The sequence below is a fragment of the Lemur catta genome, chromosome 1, assembly GCF_020740605.2.
Source record: "Lemur catta isolate mLemCat1 chromosome 1, mLemCat1.pri, whole genome shotgun sequence".
Lineage (NCBI taxonomy): Eukaryota > Metazoa > Chordata > Mammalia > Primates > Lemuridae > Lemur > Lemur catta.
Window position 1 is genome coordinate 84,025,075 of NC_059128.1, and position 14,608 is coordinate 84,039,682.

Below are 14,608 nucleotides of genomic sequence, written 5' to 3' on the forward strand. Positions count from 1 at the left end.
TGGACCACATTTTTGACTGTCCACAATTTCTTTTCTCCCTTGTTCATCCAAACTTTTTCATAGACTAAAATAAATTAGAGATTCTTTCTTCTGATTTGGAAATGGCTTTCTTTTTAAAATTAGGAAAAGTGGTAGTTTTGTATTATTAACAAAATATAGGAATACAGTTTCAAGATATAATTTATCATGTCCACAACTCTTAATAGTAACAAATGTTGTACCTTTGGGGTTGGGTTTAATGGCACATTGTACATCAGAAGGACTTATTTTCCCAGCAATATCACATACCCATGTGTACTAGTTATCTATTACTGTATAACAAATTAGCCCAAAATGTAGTGGACAAAAATAACCATAAACATTCATTATCTCACAGTTTCTGTGGATCAAGAATTCATTAGCAGCTTAGCTGAGAGAGTCTGGTTCAGATTCTCTCATGAGATTGCAGTCAAAATGTCAACTAGATGCTAAATAAAAGAAGCTAGATGCAGAAGAGCACATATTATATGATTTCATTTGTATGAAATTTTCTGAAAAAGCAAACCTGTAGTCATAAAAAATAGAGTAGTGGTTACCTGGGGATGAAGGTGGAACTGAGAGTAACTGCTAATGGGTATGATATTTCTGGCATGATATAAATATTCTAAAATTAGATCATGGTCATGGTTGAGCAACTCAGTAAATTTACTAGAAATCATTGAATTGTACACTTGAAATTAGTGAATTTTATGGTAAATAAATTATACTCTAAATAAAGCTATCTAAGAAAGTGTCAGCCAGTGCTGCAGTCATCTGAAGGCTTGTCTGAGACTAAAGTACCTGCTTCTAAGATGGCAGACTCTCATGGCTGGCAAGTTGAGCCTGGTAGTTGGATGGAGGCCTCAATTCCTCACTATGTGTTCCTCTCCACAGGGCTGTGTGAGTCTCTTCAAGACGTGGCAGCTGGCTTCTCCAAGAGCAAGAGGTCTAAGAGAGAGGCCAAGGTAGAAACGGCCAATTCTTTTATAATCTAGCCTCCGAAGTCACACAACATCACTTCTGCCATATTTTAATGGATACACAAGCCAATCATAATTTAGTATGGGGGAGTATTTCCCAAGAGAATGTGCACCAGGAAGTGAGAATTATGAAGCACCATCTTGGAAGCTATCTACCACACCAAGGGACTCAAGGATTTTACCTTGAAGAGTTAAGGGAGGCCGGGTACAGTGGCTCATGTCTGTAATCTCAGAACTTTGGGGGATTACTTGAGGCCAGGAGTTCAAGACCAGCCTGGACAACATAGCATGATCCTGTCTCCACAAAAATTTTTTTAAAATTCAGCCGAGCATGGTGGTGCACACCTGTAGTCCCAACTACTCGGGAAGCTGAGGCAGGAGGATCACTTGTGCCCAGAAGTTTGAAGCTACAGTGAGCTGTGTTTACAGCACTGCACTCCAGCCTGGGCAGCAGAGCAAGCCCGTTTCAAAAAAAAAAAATCAAGAGACATCATTTGTGTCATTATTTTTACCTACAAAGGTAACTGGAATTTCTACTCATAAATCTAGAGTACCATAATGCTGATCTTTGATATATCTGTTATCAGTTCTTCATTGTTGAACTATCTATATGATTCAAATATTAAATTTCTCAAGCCATAAACTAAAGTGGTAATGCATTTTAATCTAAAATATCACAGGAATGACCCTATTTCAGTTATCTATTGCTGTATAACAAACCACTCTGAAATGTATTAGCTTAAAACAACAACTATTATTATGTATTATGCTCTGTGAATTGGTTGGGGAGTTCCTCTGATGGTTTCACTTGGGCTCACTCATGTAGCTATATTGAACTGGAGGGGTTGCCTGGGGGAGAAGGTCCAAGCTGGCCTCATATCTGGCAGTTGATGCTAGTTGTTGCCTGGGGTGCCTCAATTCCCTTCCATGTGGCCTCTCATCCTCCACAGGACTGACTTTTTACAGGGCAGTCTCAGGCCTAGTCTTAAAGGTCACACACAGAGTCATTTCTACCACATTTCTTAGTCAAAACAAGTCAGCAGCCAGCACAGATTCAAGGACTGGGAAGATAAATCCCACCTTTCATTGAAAGGCACAGAAAAGTCACATTGTAAATAGGAGGAATTATCAGCCATCTTTATAAACAATCTATGTCACAGACCCAAACTCTGCCTCTGATCATCTCTATGGCCTCTGATTTGTTATTTCGCTTTGCTTTAGATAAGAATGCCACTTATAGGATGGAAAAACTCACATATTTGTTATGATGTCTTTCTCTGCTAAAGGCAGCATTAAATTATTGTCTTCCTGGTGACTACACCCCAGACTCTTAGCTATTTCACTCATACGTTTGGCTTTTTATTTCTAATATGGGTACATTGGACACAGGGCAATTTTTAAATATTTTTTCTGGGGCAAGGGTAAATCTTTATGAATTTTATAAGCAGATGAATAAGGTAAGTTTTCATCAAGTCAGATTCTTTCATTGCTAGGATCTGAGAAGACCGATCATCCTAGAGGATTTGTAGAGAAGAGTGATTCATATATGTCTTTTCAGGCACCTATTTACGATCATACTGTGAAAAGTAATACACTCTACAAAAATAATTTATTTCCTTAAAGATCACTGGTTAGTGCTTTTATAAATTCTTTAAAGTGAGAACTTAAGTGGGAACTAATTTTTAAAAACATTTTGTCATTTGAATAATTATTATATAGAGTAGACCACTCATGGCAAGAACTGACCCTTGCTTACCTTTCCAACTTCATCTTTCAACACTTCTCTAAGTACATAGTCCAACTGCAGTGAAATACTAGTGATTCTTTTGATCTTTCAAGCCTCTAGATCCCAGCTACTTCCTCTATCCAGAAACTCCCTCACCATCATCATCACCACCACCGTACTCTGCCTATCTAACTTCTACTCTTCCTTAAAAATTCAGTTCAGAGGCCCCCATTTCTGGAAAACTTCACACAGTGTGAATTATATTCCTCTGTTATGCACTCCTACAGTATTCCCTTCCTTGCCCTTCTAGAGGGCAGGGACCGTGTTGACAATTTCTGATTGCCTTCTCTATTATCTGTTTTCTCCTCATTAGGACCCCAGTTTTTAGCTGGGAAATAGATGCTTAGAATAAAGACTACATTTCCCAGCCTACCTTGCTGCTACTTGGTCATGTAGCTAAGTTCTGATAAATGAGATGTTGGCTGAAGCAGAAATACAGTTTTTGGAAATTTTCCTTAAAAGGTCACTATCATACCCTTTATTTCTTCATCCTTTCTTCCTCCATCCTGTTTTCCTAGAACTAGATGTGCTGGCTGCCTGGAGCTCCATTTCAGAGCATGAGGATGAAGGTCCAATACATCCTTCATAAGGATGGCAAGCATAAGCATAAGGATGGTAGAGTGGAAAATTGGAAGCTTTCCACTAAGTCCCAGACAATTGTGGAGCCCCCTGGGTCCCAGCCCTGGGCTTCTACATCTGGATTTTGACATGAAATAGAAATAAACTTCTGTATTATTTGTATGTATTAATGGCCAGTATTTTTTTGTGTCTCTGTTAGAGTTTTTTCTAATCCTAACTCATACACTTAGCTATTGTGTGTGTGTGTGTGTGTGTGTGTGTGTGTGTGTGCATGTGTGTGTGTTAATTCCTAGAGCCTGGCAAAGTGCCTGGAACACAGTAGGAACTCAAGAAGTGTTTATTAAGCCAAGTAGTTATTAACTGTGTTGGGAGTACATTATGTTAATTTAGTTAGTGAAAATGTTGCAAATATTTTAGAACTCAGATAACTTTCCAAGGCCTCAAAAAACAAAATACTACATCTACTTCTTGTGGGGAGGGGCAGATGGTGATTGTGGGGATAGAAGGCTACTGGCATTGAGATAAGGGATAAGAACAAAAGTTGAAATTAGTTATTAAATTAGGGATGGCCTGCTACATAGTCAACAGACCATTCTGTGCATCTGGAGAAATGAATTAATTTTGCTGGCATGGTGCATGAACAAAATACAATTTTAAAGAGGGAGGAACAAATTGATCTGGTCCTAGACTTAGAGAGCAAAATGAACTTGCTATGTTCTTTGGGTTGCTAAGAGAAAAATCAGTCATGCTAACAATCAGCCATTGTGGTACTGAAATCACCAAGAACTAGCCAATACTTGTAGGGATGGGCCAGGATGGTCAGAGGACTGGACCTCCTGACCCCACATCCCTAAATGGAAGTGACAGGGGAAGGAAATCAGCACTTGTTCGCAGTGAAGAAATGGTGTCCCCTCTTGTGTAAAAGAATTCATACCTGGGGGCAAAAAATAAGAAAGAAAGCACAGGAAGTTCTGGCTCCAGTGTTTGGTTCTTGTTGCTCTTGTTGGTGACGGTGTTGATGGTATGTGTATGCCTGCATGTGGGCGTGCCTGTGTGCATTCAGTGTTAACCAGAAAAACCAGAAGTTATCAATTGATTCTCCTTTTAATCTAGTTTTAAATACTGCAAGTATATTTATATAGGCATATTCCTGTGACCATTAACACTTCCATACATAAAGCAAGAGTATAGAAAATGTCCAGGTTATATTCAGCTTTTTATAGCATTTTTTTAAAATGAAGGTTGTAAAACAAAATAGTTGTCCACCACCACAGGAATGGATAAATAAATTGTGCTGTATGCACACAATAGAATATAATTCAGCTGTAATGAGAAATAAAGTCCTGATACATGCTGAAATGTGGGTGAACGTCAAAAACACTATACCCAATGAAAGAAGCCAGACACAAAAGATCACATATTATATTATATGATTCCATTTATATGAAATTTTCAGAATAGGTATATCCATACAGATAGAAAGCACATTGGTGGTTGCCAGGGCCTGGAGGAAGAAGGGAAAAGGGAGAATACTGCTTAATGTGTATGGATGGGTCACCTTATGTAGTGATGAAAACGTTTTGGAACAAGATAAAGGTGATGGTTGCACAACATTGTGAATGTACTAAATGTTCCTGAATTGTTCACTTTCAAATGATTAATTTTATGTTATGTGAATTTCACCTCAATAAAAAAAAGAAAGAAAGAGCCATTTTTTATAAATTGAAAAAACAAACCCCACATATGTGTATACAAAGAAAAAGATCTGGAAGTTATGTTAATAGTCACATGACTAGTTGGTAGAATAATAAACAAGTATAATTTCAATCTTTGTGCACATTTGGTTTCAATTTTTCCACAATAAACATGTATGAATTGCTTTTATGCTGAGAAAACATACAATGATTTTAGATTTTTAAACAAAGAGTGGCCTTCCCTTAAATCTATGAAGAAGTTTAATTAAGAAACTAGGAAACCATGCTCAGAATAACATTGTGTATTCTATGTCAGTTTTCCTGTTGCAGAATTAAATTTTAAATGAGGATGTAAGGGTTTTATGGAGTGTATTTCAATATTTTTAAAATACAATAATTTGCACACACTTATATGTAAAATGTTCAATATGAATACAAAATGTATGTCTAAATTTGTTTAAAAGACAAGCATCCCAGTGGGTTCCTGGATAAGTCTATATGGAGTATGTGTTTGGATACCCAAAGGGGTCAATGGTCCCTGCTGGGCTTTTGATCTTGGAGCAGATGATGACTTCCATAGCCCCACAACAGTGTCAGAAGGCCTACAATCCCCAGATCTCACCACCTTTGAAAAGTGATTGGTAAGGAGTAGACATTCTAAAGCCTAGTAAGTTTTAGTGGAATCCAAAAGACCCACCATATATACAGTTTCTTTTGCCTAGAAGTCTTTTTCCCTTTTCCTCTCCCCCAGCCACAACTCTACCCCAATTCAACTCTTTCTTCAAATCCCAGCTCCCTCTTAGATAAAATCTTCTCTTCCCATGATATCAAATAAATTAATTCCAGCTTGTGTTCCCACAAATCTTTGTGCTTCCACTATGGGATTTATAATACTATTTCTATTAAAGTATACTTTTTCAAAGAGTTAACAGCACAGCTCATATGCAAATATAAGATGAAATTATGGCAAAGATTTTATTCAACTCGCTCATTGATGAAGAAACCAGTAAGATGTTAAACTAGCTCAAATGAGAATTTGACCTATATTCTCCACCTGACAAAGTTCATTTGCATTGCTTATGAAAATGAATTACTTGTATTGCTATCAGTTTTCTAAAATTTAACTTCTACTCATTCAGTGTTTTAAAATAGCCTACTCAATGGCAAATCAATCAAATAGAAGCAGATAATCCTCAAAGTTCCCCTAGATAATGCCCAATCCTTCACTGGAGGGACATATTCACTGATAATTTCTTTTGCCTGTTTCCAAGTCTTGAATGTTTTTTCTTGACACTTCATGGCTTAGATTGCTATCCACAGTCCTGCTAGAGTATGAGCTCAAAACTAGATCTTCAGATATTAGTTAAATGCTGAGAGCTTCTTCACTCCAGACACCAAACAAGACTCTAGGCTACAAAGATAATGCAAAAGCAGAAAAATATCTTCCCTTGATTTCAGGAACTTATTTAGTACATATTAAAGATAGGTAAACATATAATTTATATACACTATATAAGAGCTTTACCTTAAGAAGATAAATGTGTGGTATGTACAAAATGGAATACTGAAATAGCACAATTAAAATTATTCTTAGTAAAGGAGTGATTCCATGTATCCTTAATGTGAAAACCCACTCATGACTTCCCTACTCAGAATTCAGTTTGACCACACACAAAAAAATTTTGAGAACCATTTATTCCTCCTAATTGGCATATGGAGAAAGAAGCTACAAAGAAAAATAGATAATAATACTAATAGCTAATGTTTATGGGGCATATTATCTTTAATGCTTACTACTACTTAATGGCATAGGTACTTTTTTTAACCCCTTTTAATAAATGAAGAAACAGAAGCACTTTGAGGTCATATGGTGCTAAATCTTGCCCTCTAGGAGCTGAGAGTCTAATGAAATCTGAAAAAGACAAAAACCATACAGTCACCTACAATTTGATAATGGTATTAAGAAGTACAGAGCAATGATTAGTTATGCCAAATGTAGTAGACGTATTTTGAGATGCTAATCCAAATCATGCACCCTCTGAAATTGCCTCCGTCTATACTTTGCTAATTGACCATGTTTGTCCCATCTGATCCCCACCAAGTCTTGGATCAAGACTATACGTCTATTTAAATGAAAACCAACATAGAGGCTGGGCTGAACCAATCAGATTTTCTGAGCTGGGAACGTAAAATTAGGACCCAGAGATCCTCAGTTGAATAATGGCGAGAGTAAGACTTGAAAGAACTTGTAAAGTTGGGATTGAAGTGAGCACAAGGGCAGGCCAAACTATGGAGCAGAGGAACAGAAAAGGCTGTGCTGCAGGACACAAAGTAGAGCACAACAGGAAGCAGAGAGCAGGTCATTAATGATGGAATTAGTTGACTCTAATTCTGGCTTTCCAAGTGCCTAATTACCTTTTTCTTTTTTTTTCTGAATGTTCACGAAATGACTGCTTTTTATAAACCCTCTCTTTGCCCTTCCATTTTACTTGATCAGTCCTAAATCGTCAAGATCTTGAAGTATTCACCAGGCAAAGAAGTATAAGGAGCATATGCAAAAATAGAGGCAATAAGGAGCAAGGTATGATGAGAGAAGGCCAGTCACCTTATAGAGAGACTGAGCAGCAGGTTACATTGTTATCTCTGTAGGAATCCAATTGGTATTCATTTACTGTTTACTTGAATTGGCTCCTTCTTCCCAAGCCTGCTCCTTGTGCTGTCTCTTCAGTAGTGGTTTCTTGCTGCCTCTCCACCCATTACACGATGAGTGTACTTCTATACTCCTATACTACTAAAATTCTTTCATTAAAGAACAAAAATCGCATTGCTTTTATGGAACTAAAACAATTATTAGAGCTTTGGCCATTGGTCTGTGGCCAATGATTCCTATACAACACTTTCTGCTTATTCTCAAGCTGCAAAATAAAATGTGGCTTCAGATTCTCTGCACTTCACACCCTTAGTAAGGTGCCTTCTCTGCCCTATCAGCCTCTGATAGCTTTTTACTTTAAAAAAACAACTGAGTGAGTTTGTGTGATAACTGATCATAGGCTAGCTTTTGAACACTTTTCTTGCTTTTGTTTTGTCTTGTTTCTTTATCTTAGACTCTGACTAATAAATTGGCAAGGGTTTATGAATTAATTGTGTACATAGGAGCAAAGTAAGTTTGAGATTATCTCAATATATAGACTTGATGATATTAACATAATAGGATCCCACCTGAACCCTGAGAGGAGTCAGCATCATGAGCTAAACACTCTGGAATAATCACACCATCCCTGTAATAAATTATCTACACCTCTGGTACATAACCTTTCAGATCAACCACTTATTATTTCTGTCCTTCAACTTCCCACATCACACCCCCATCTCAAACATCCCAGCCAAATCAGAATTCTATGAAAGAAAGGGATGGACATGAAGGAGTATTCTTGACTATACCATCTAGTTCTTTGGGTCCACAACATTTCTTTTCGCCTTTTAATTCATCGTTCTGGTTTCTGTCTAAATGAGAGTTCAAGTTTACTGAGAAGGAATTTTGATATCTCATTCACTTATCAGGAACCAAAGGGTAACTCTTAAAGATTAAGGAAACATCTCTTGTATTTCATCTAATCTAAGATGTCACCGATTCTAAGATACACCATTATTTTATATACCACAAGGAAAGAATAATAACTGCCAATTAAACTATGAGGCATTGCTTTATTATTACTTGGGATATTTATTTTAAACTTACTGAAAGCTTTCTTTTGATTTTTATCACATTTAGCTCTCTTGAGCCTACACCAAAAAATATATATGTATATATAGGCAAAATAAACTGGTCAAAATTTCCCAAAACTCTCTCTTATTTAGACTTCAACTCCACCAAATAACTTTTCAACTCAGAATTGTCAATGTCAGGTTTTTCCATACCATATCATTCTATGTGCTAGCAAAAGCTGTAGCGTTGCAGAATTTCTAGAGGAGTGCTTCAGTATTATTTCTGGGATTTTCTCCAAGCTGCAGACCCCCATTCTAAAAGGTTGATGCAGATGCATAGGCAACAAGAACCACGTCATGATGGTTGCCTGGCCAGCGGTGGCAAGAGGAAGCAAGAGGAACCTAGGGCTCCAGTTCCCAAATGTCAGTGCATTGACTGGTGCTAATTGTTGAAGTATCACCTAGAAAGCCTGTTAAAATCCAAGATCGTGGATTACTACTCCCAGAGATTCTGATTTAGTAGGCCAATGTAGGGTTTCTTTGGTGTTTTTTAGCATACAAAATCCAAAGTGGGAGGCAGTCAGCACAAAGACTAGAGAAACATGCTAGGTTCAAATCCTAGACCTACTGCTTGCTGACTATGTGATTTTGGGCAAATTAACCATGTCATACCCTCATTTTCTAATCTGTAAAACAGGAGTGATAATAGCACCTACCTCATGGGGTTTTGTAAGAATTAAATAAATTAACACCTATAAACCAGTTAGGACACTGCTTGGCACAGAATAAGTGCTATATAAGTGTTTCAGATCAAATTTAACTATAAAAATAATAATCGTTATGAAATTTCTCCTCACACACACATCTGTATCACTAAGGAGACACTATGAAGCCTAGTGAGAGTGCTGGTGGAAATAATCTACAGACCAATTATTCAACATTTACTATGAACATAGTGCTCAAAAAATGGCACCTCTCTTTTGCCTTGCGTGTTTGGAGAATTCCATAGAAACTTAAGATATTATCCAGTTCCTATCTTCTAATGAAATCAACAGAAAAGGTGCCCATGTCACTGACCCTTCTCAGGCAAATACAGTATATATATTTTTTTATAATGATAAAATTTCACTTAATAAATTATGTGATCAGAATGCCTAATCCCAGTTTTCTTAAATAAGGATCAGTCTCCAATATTGGATTCAGTGGTGCTGGAGGGCAAGGACTTTGTTTTTGGCTTTAGATTGGGATTATTTTGTTTTTGCTCACCTTTGTTGTATTTTATTTTCATTTTATCTTGTGTTTCTTTTATTTCTCCTAAATTTACCTCCTAAATGTCAAGGGGTAGGCCTTGATTCTAGCTTCTCATGGTTTGGTAAACAAGCCTCCATTTATCCTGTCTTGTGATTTTTACAAATGCCTCTTATTTATTGTCCCATTCATTCAACAAACTTTATTTGAGCTCCTCACTTGGTGCAGGACCTCTGTTAGCACCTGGGACTACACAGAGTCTCAGCCCTCACTGAGCTTTGGAGGCTAGTGGCACTTTATATTAGTGTCTATGCCCAACACTAGAATAAGCACTTAATAAACATTTTTGGTTGAAGCAGCGAAACTTCCTTGTTTTCTCCTCTCAGAATTTGTAAATTGAGAAATTCCTGCTAGTTCTTTTTTTTTTTTTTTAAGACAGAGTCTCACTCTGTCACCTCAGCTAGAGAGCAGTGGCATCATCGCAGTTCACTTCAACCTCAAACTCCTGGGCTCAAGCGATCTCCTGCCTCAGCATCTCAAGTAGCTGGGACTACAAGCATGTGCCACCATGCCCAGCTAATTTTTCTATTTTTAGTAGAGATGGGGTCTTTCTTGCTCAGGCTGGTCTCAAACTCTTGAGCTCAAGCAATCCTCCCACCTCAGCCTCCCAGAATGCTAGGATTACAGGCGTGAGCCACCGTGCCTGGCCTTTGATGTCTTTTTTTTAAGAATATAAATACACAAAGACATTTTGAACAGAAAAACAGTAAAATTATATCCTTCAACTCCCACTTCTCACCCTTCATTACCTTCTTATCCAAGTATAAGGCATGGTATTTCAGAGCTAGTCTTTAAGTAAGAAATTGTTGAAGTCAGCCAAAGATAAAGCATGAACAATTAGAGACAATGATGTACCTCCAAAGCCTAAAGATTAAGATGTCCTCCAAAAATGAAATGATAACAATGAACATGTAATAGGTAAGATCAACTATCTATGGAGATAATTTACACCAAGCAGAAAGGTCTAAATGAGTGCCCGTGGTGTGATTTCTGTTGAGTGCAGTTCTGTTGGCATGTCTATCAGTATAACCCGGTTAGGTGGTTAGGAGGGAAGAAGTGTTTCCAGTGGAAGAACAATGATCCTGCATCAAACCACCTTGTAGATAATTTATCTTCCTTATTATACATGTAAGGAAAGAACATAATGATATAGCTATGTTTTGTCATTATAAAGGAATAAATAGTTTTTTTGTGAATTTGGTGTACAAATTGGTCCTTCTGAACTCAATCCAGCAATTGGCAGAAAGAGATTAAGCTTTTGGCCCATGGAACTTCTGTGGTGGTTCACAAAGTATTGCCCTGGGAAATCAGTCCGTGAGGGGCTAGCTAGGATTCCCAGTGATGATGATGATGATAGCTACTATTGCCAGGTGCTGCATTAAGTGCTTTACAAAAATATCCTCATGTAATTGCTATAGCAATTCCTTTATTACAGATTAGGAAAATGGGGTTTGAAGAGGTTAAGTAACTTGCATAAGGTGACACATTTATGAGCTAAGATTTAAACCAGGTCTCTCTTTCCTGCCCTAGAGGAGAAGAAGAAGAAGAAGAAGAGGAGGAGGAGGAGGAGGAGGAGGAGGAGGAAGGAGGAAGGAGGAAGGAGGAAGGAGAAAGGAAGAAGGAAGAAGACAGAAATAAAAATAAAAATAAGCCAAGTCTGTCTAACTTGGAAGCAAAACTATTTGATCTCTGTTCTTGACTGATTACCTAAAAAAAGAGATTATCTTTGGATCCTTAATGAACTTCTCTAGGACATTTCTCTCCAATTCCGTAAAAAAGCAAATACATTTTATGACTCAAACTTGCCTCTTAGTGAGAGGTGCCAGAAGGTTTAATTCAGGCAAATATTGTGTTAATTTTCTGAAGAGAATAGTGTGGATATCAAAAACTACAAACTAGTAGACCTGGAAAAATCTTTAATAGAGAATGAAACATAATTTGTGGCAATTAAAAAAGGAACGTATTTATCAGGAGCCAACAAGGGTTCACTAAGAACAAGTCATGTCAAATTTATTTAATGTCTGTTTTTCAGTAGCATAAACTAATGCCACAGACAATTTTTGTTTCAGGGAGAAATTTGACAAAATCCCTATTGATTATTACACCAAAATGTATATGCTGGCCAAGGCCCCAACAGACTTCTCTAGAATGGCAGAATTTTTATAGAATTTTACCATTGCTGAGGCTCTGACCTCAGCCTGGCCAACTCAGAAACTCAATCTCTTTGTGTTTACAAAGTTCGCAAGTAACTAATGATTAAAACCAGCCACTTTTTTACATTAACAATACTATATTAAAATGTATTTTACACATAGAAAAACGTACAAATCTTCAGTTTAGTGAATTTTAACAAATGTATATACTGTTGTAACCATCGATTAGACTAAGATATAGATTATTTCCATCATTCTAGAAAATTTTCTTGTGTTCCCTTCTTGTCAATACCTCCACCTCCCAGGGGAAACTGCTATTCTGATTCCTACCACCATAGATTAGTTTTACCTGATCTTGAACTTTACATACATGAGACTACATGCTCTGCATTCTTTTGTGTCTAGCTTCTTATGCTCTACATTATATTTCTGAAATGCATTCATTCATTCAACAGTTTGTTATTTTTCTTTACTGCTAAGCAGTACTCCATTGTATATGGATATGGTAGTTTATATAATATATTTTATTATATAGTTTATATATATTTATATATATATTTATTTTATATAATATATTTTGCTGATGGACATTGGAATAGAGCACCATTTTATTAATTTTCAAAGAGAAATAGAACAGGCTGGTGGCCCAGACAATGGGGTCAGTCTAACCAGCCTATTCTCTCCCCATTGGTTTATTACATGGGAAGCTGAATCTTCCGAAAGTGTCTGAAGAATCAGATCGACGGGAGTTTTGTTAGATGATTCAAATATTCAACTCTCAACAGAGATGGTCTATGAGCAGGCTTGACATCAGCCTGGATTGGTAAGGCCGGCATTCGCCTCAGGGATTCTCCCTTAACATTGTTTCTCCACCGCTGAGTCCACACCCTTGTGATGGACACATCCTCTATTTAGACGTGTTAATATTAATCTTAGGTATTTCCCTCTTTAAGGATATGCTTTTCATATCACAGCTTTTGGTTTTTAGTTGAAATTATCTGAAATTCCTCCTTGCCTTCATTTCCAGTTCCTGTGTGGAGAACGTCGATGTTACCCTGGCCTGATGGATCACCCGTAGAATTTATCCCACAAGTCTGGGTTAATGGTGCTCTGGCCATGTAGAGAGGTCACAGCAGTCAGCCTCTTATTCTGCCTTAATCTAAAAGGTTTGGATAAAGACACTGATGGTGTAATTCTCAAACCTGCAGACAGCCAGGATGACCAATGCAAAAGCTAATGGAATCAAAATAACTTAAACAGGCTGAAGCACAAAACTTAAACAGGCTGAAGCACAGGCTGAAGCACAATAATATAGATATAGAGAATTAGATATAAGTTCAAAAAGCATCACTCACAAGTACAGTTTTCAAGTAATCTGGTTTGCCAAAATTTCAATTTGAATACACAGGTTTATAAAAACTACTGCATTAAAAGAAGTATTTGGCCTGGCACGATGGCTCATGGCTGTAATCTTAGCACTTTGGGAGGCCAAGGTGGGAGAATCGCTTGAGCTCAGAAGTTCAAGACCAGCCTGAGCAACATAACAAGATCCCGCCTCTACAAAAAAGTAAAAAAATAAAAATTAGCCAGGCTACTCGGGAGGCTGAGGCAGGAGGATCACTTGAGCTCAGGAGTTTGAGGTTACAGGGAGCTATGATGATATCACTGGACTACAGCCCTGGCAACAAAATGAGACCCTGTCTTAAAAAAAAAAAAAAAGAAGAAGAAGAAGAAGAAGAAGCACTGTTTAATTTTACTCTGCATTGATTCATACTGTATCTGGGGAATAATTTTCAATTCTAGCCATTGCGATTTAAGAAAAATTCTAATTCTAATAAGTAGATCCATACAGACATGGCCAGTACTGATGCACATTAATGTGATGCCAAGCACTATCATACCGATGGGGGTACAGCAGCAGAGGAAACGACTAAGGCCCTCCCTCATGGTACTTACATTCTAGAAGAAATACAGAAAATAAACAAGTAAAAATATATGTTAGGGCCAGAGAAGTTCAATGAAGAACAAAGCCAGGTAAAGGAATAGAGAGAAAAGAAGGGAGGGGCTTGTGGGAAAGAGTGGCCAGAGCAGACATCTCCAAACAGAAGACGTCTGAACAAACCCCTGCGTGATGCAAGGCAGGGATCAGCAAACTGTGAGCGGTGGGCCGAATTTGACTGGCCATCTGTTTTGATTTGGCTTGAGAGCTGAGAACGGTTTTTATATTTTTGAATGGTTGATAAGAAATTTTTAAAAAGAAAAATATTTCGTGATGTGCAAATTATATGCAATTCAAATTTCAGTGCCCCAAAATAAAGTTTTATTGAGCCATATCCACATCCATTTATTTATGTATTCTTTGTGGCTGCTTTTGCATTATCACAG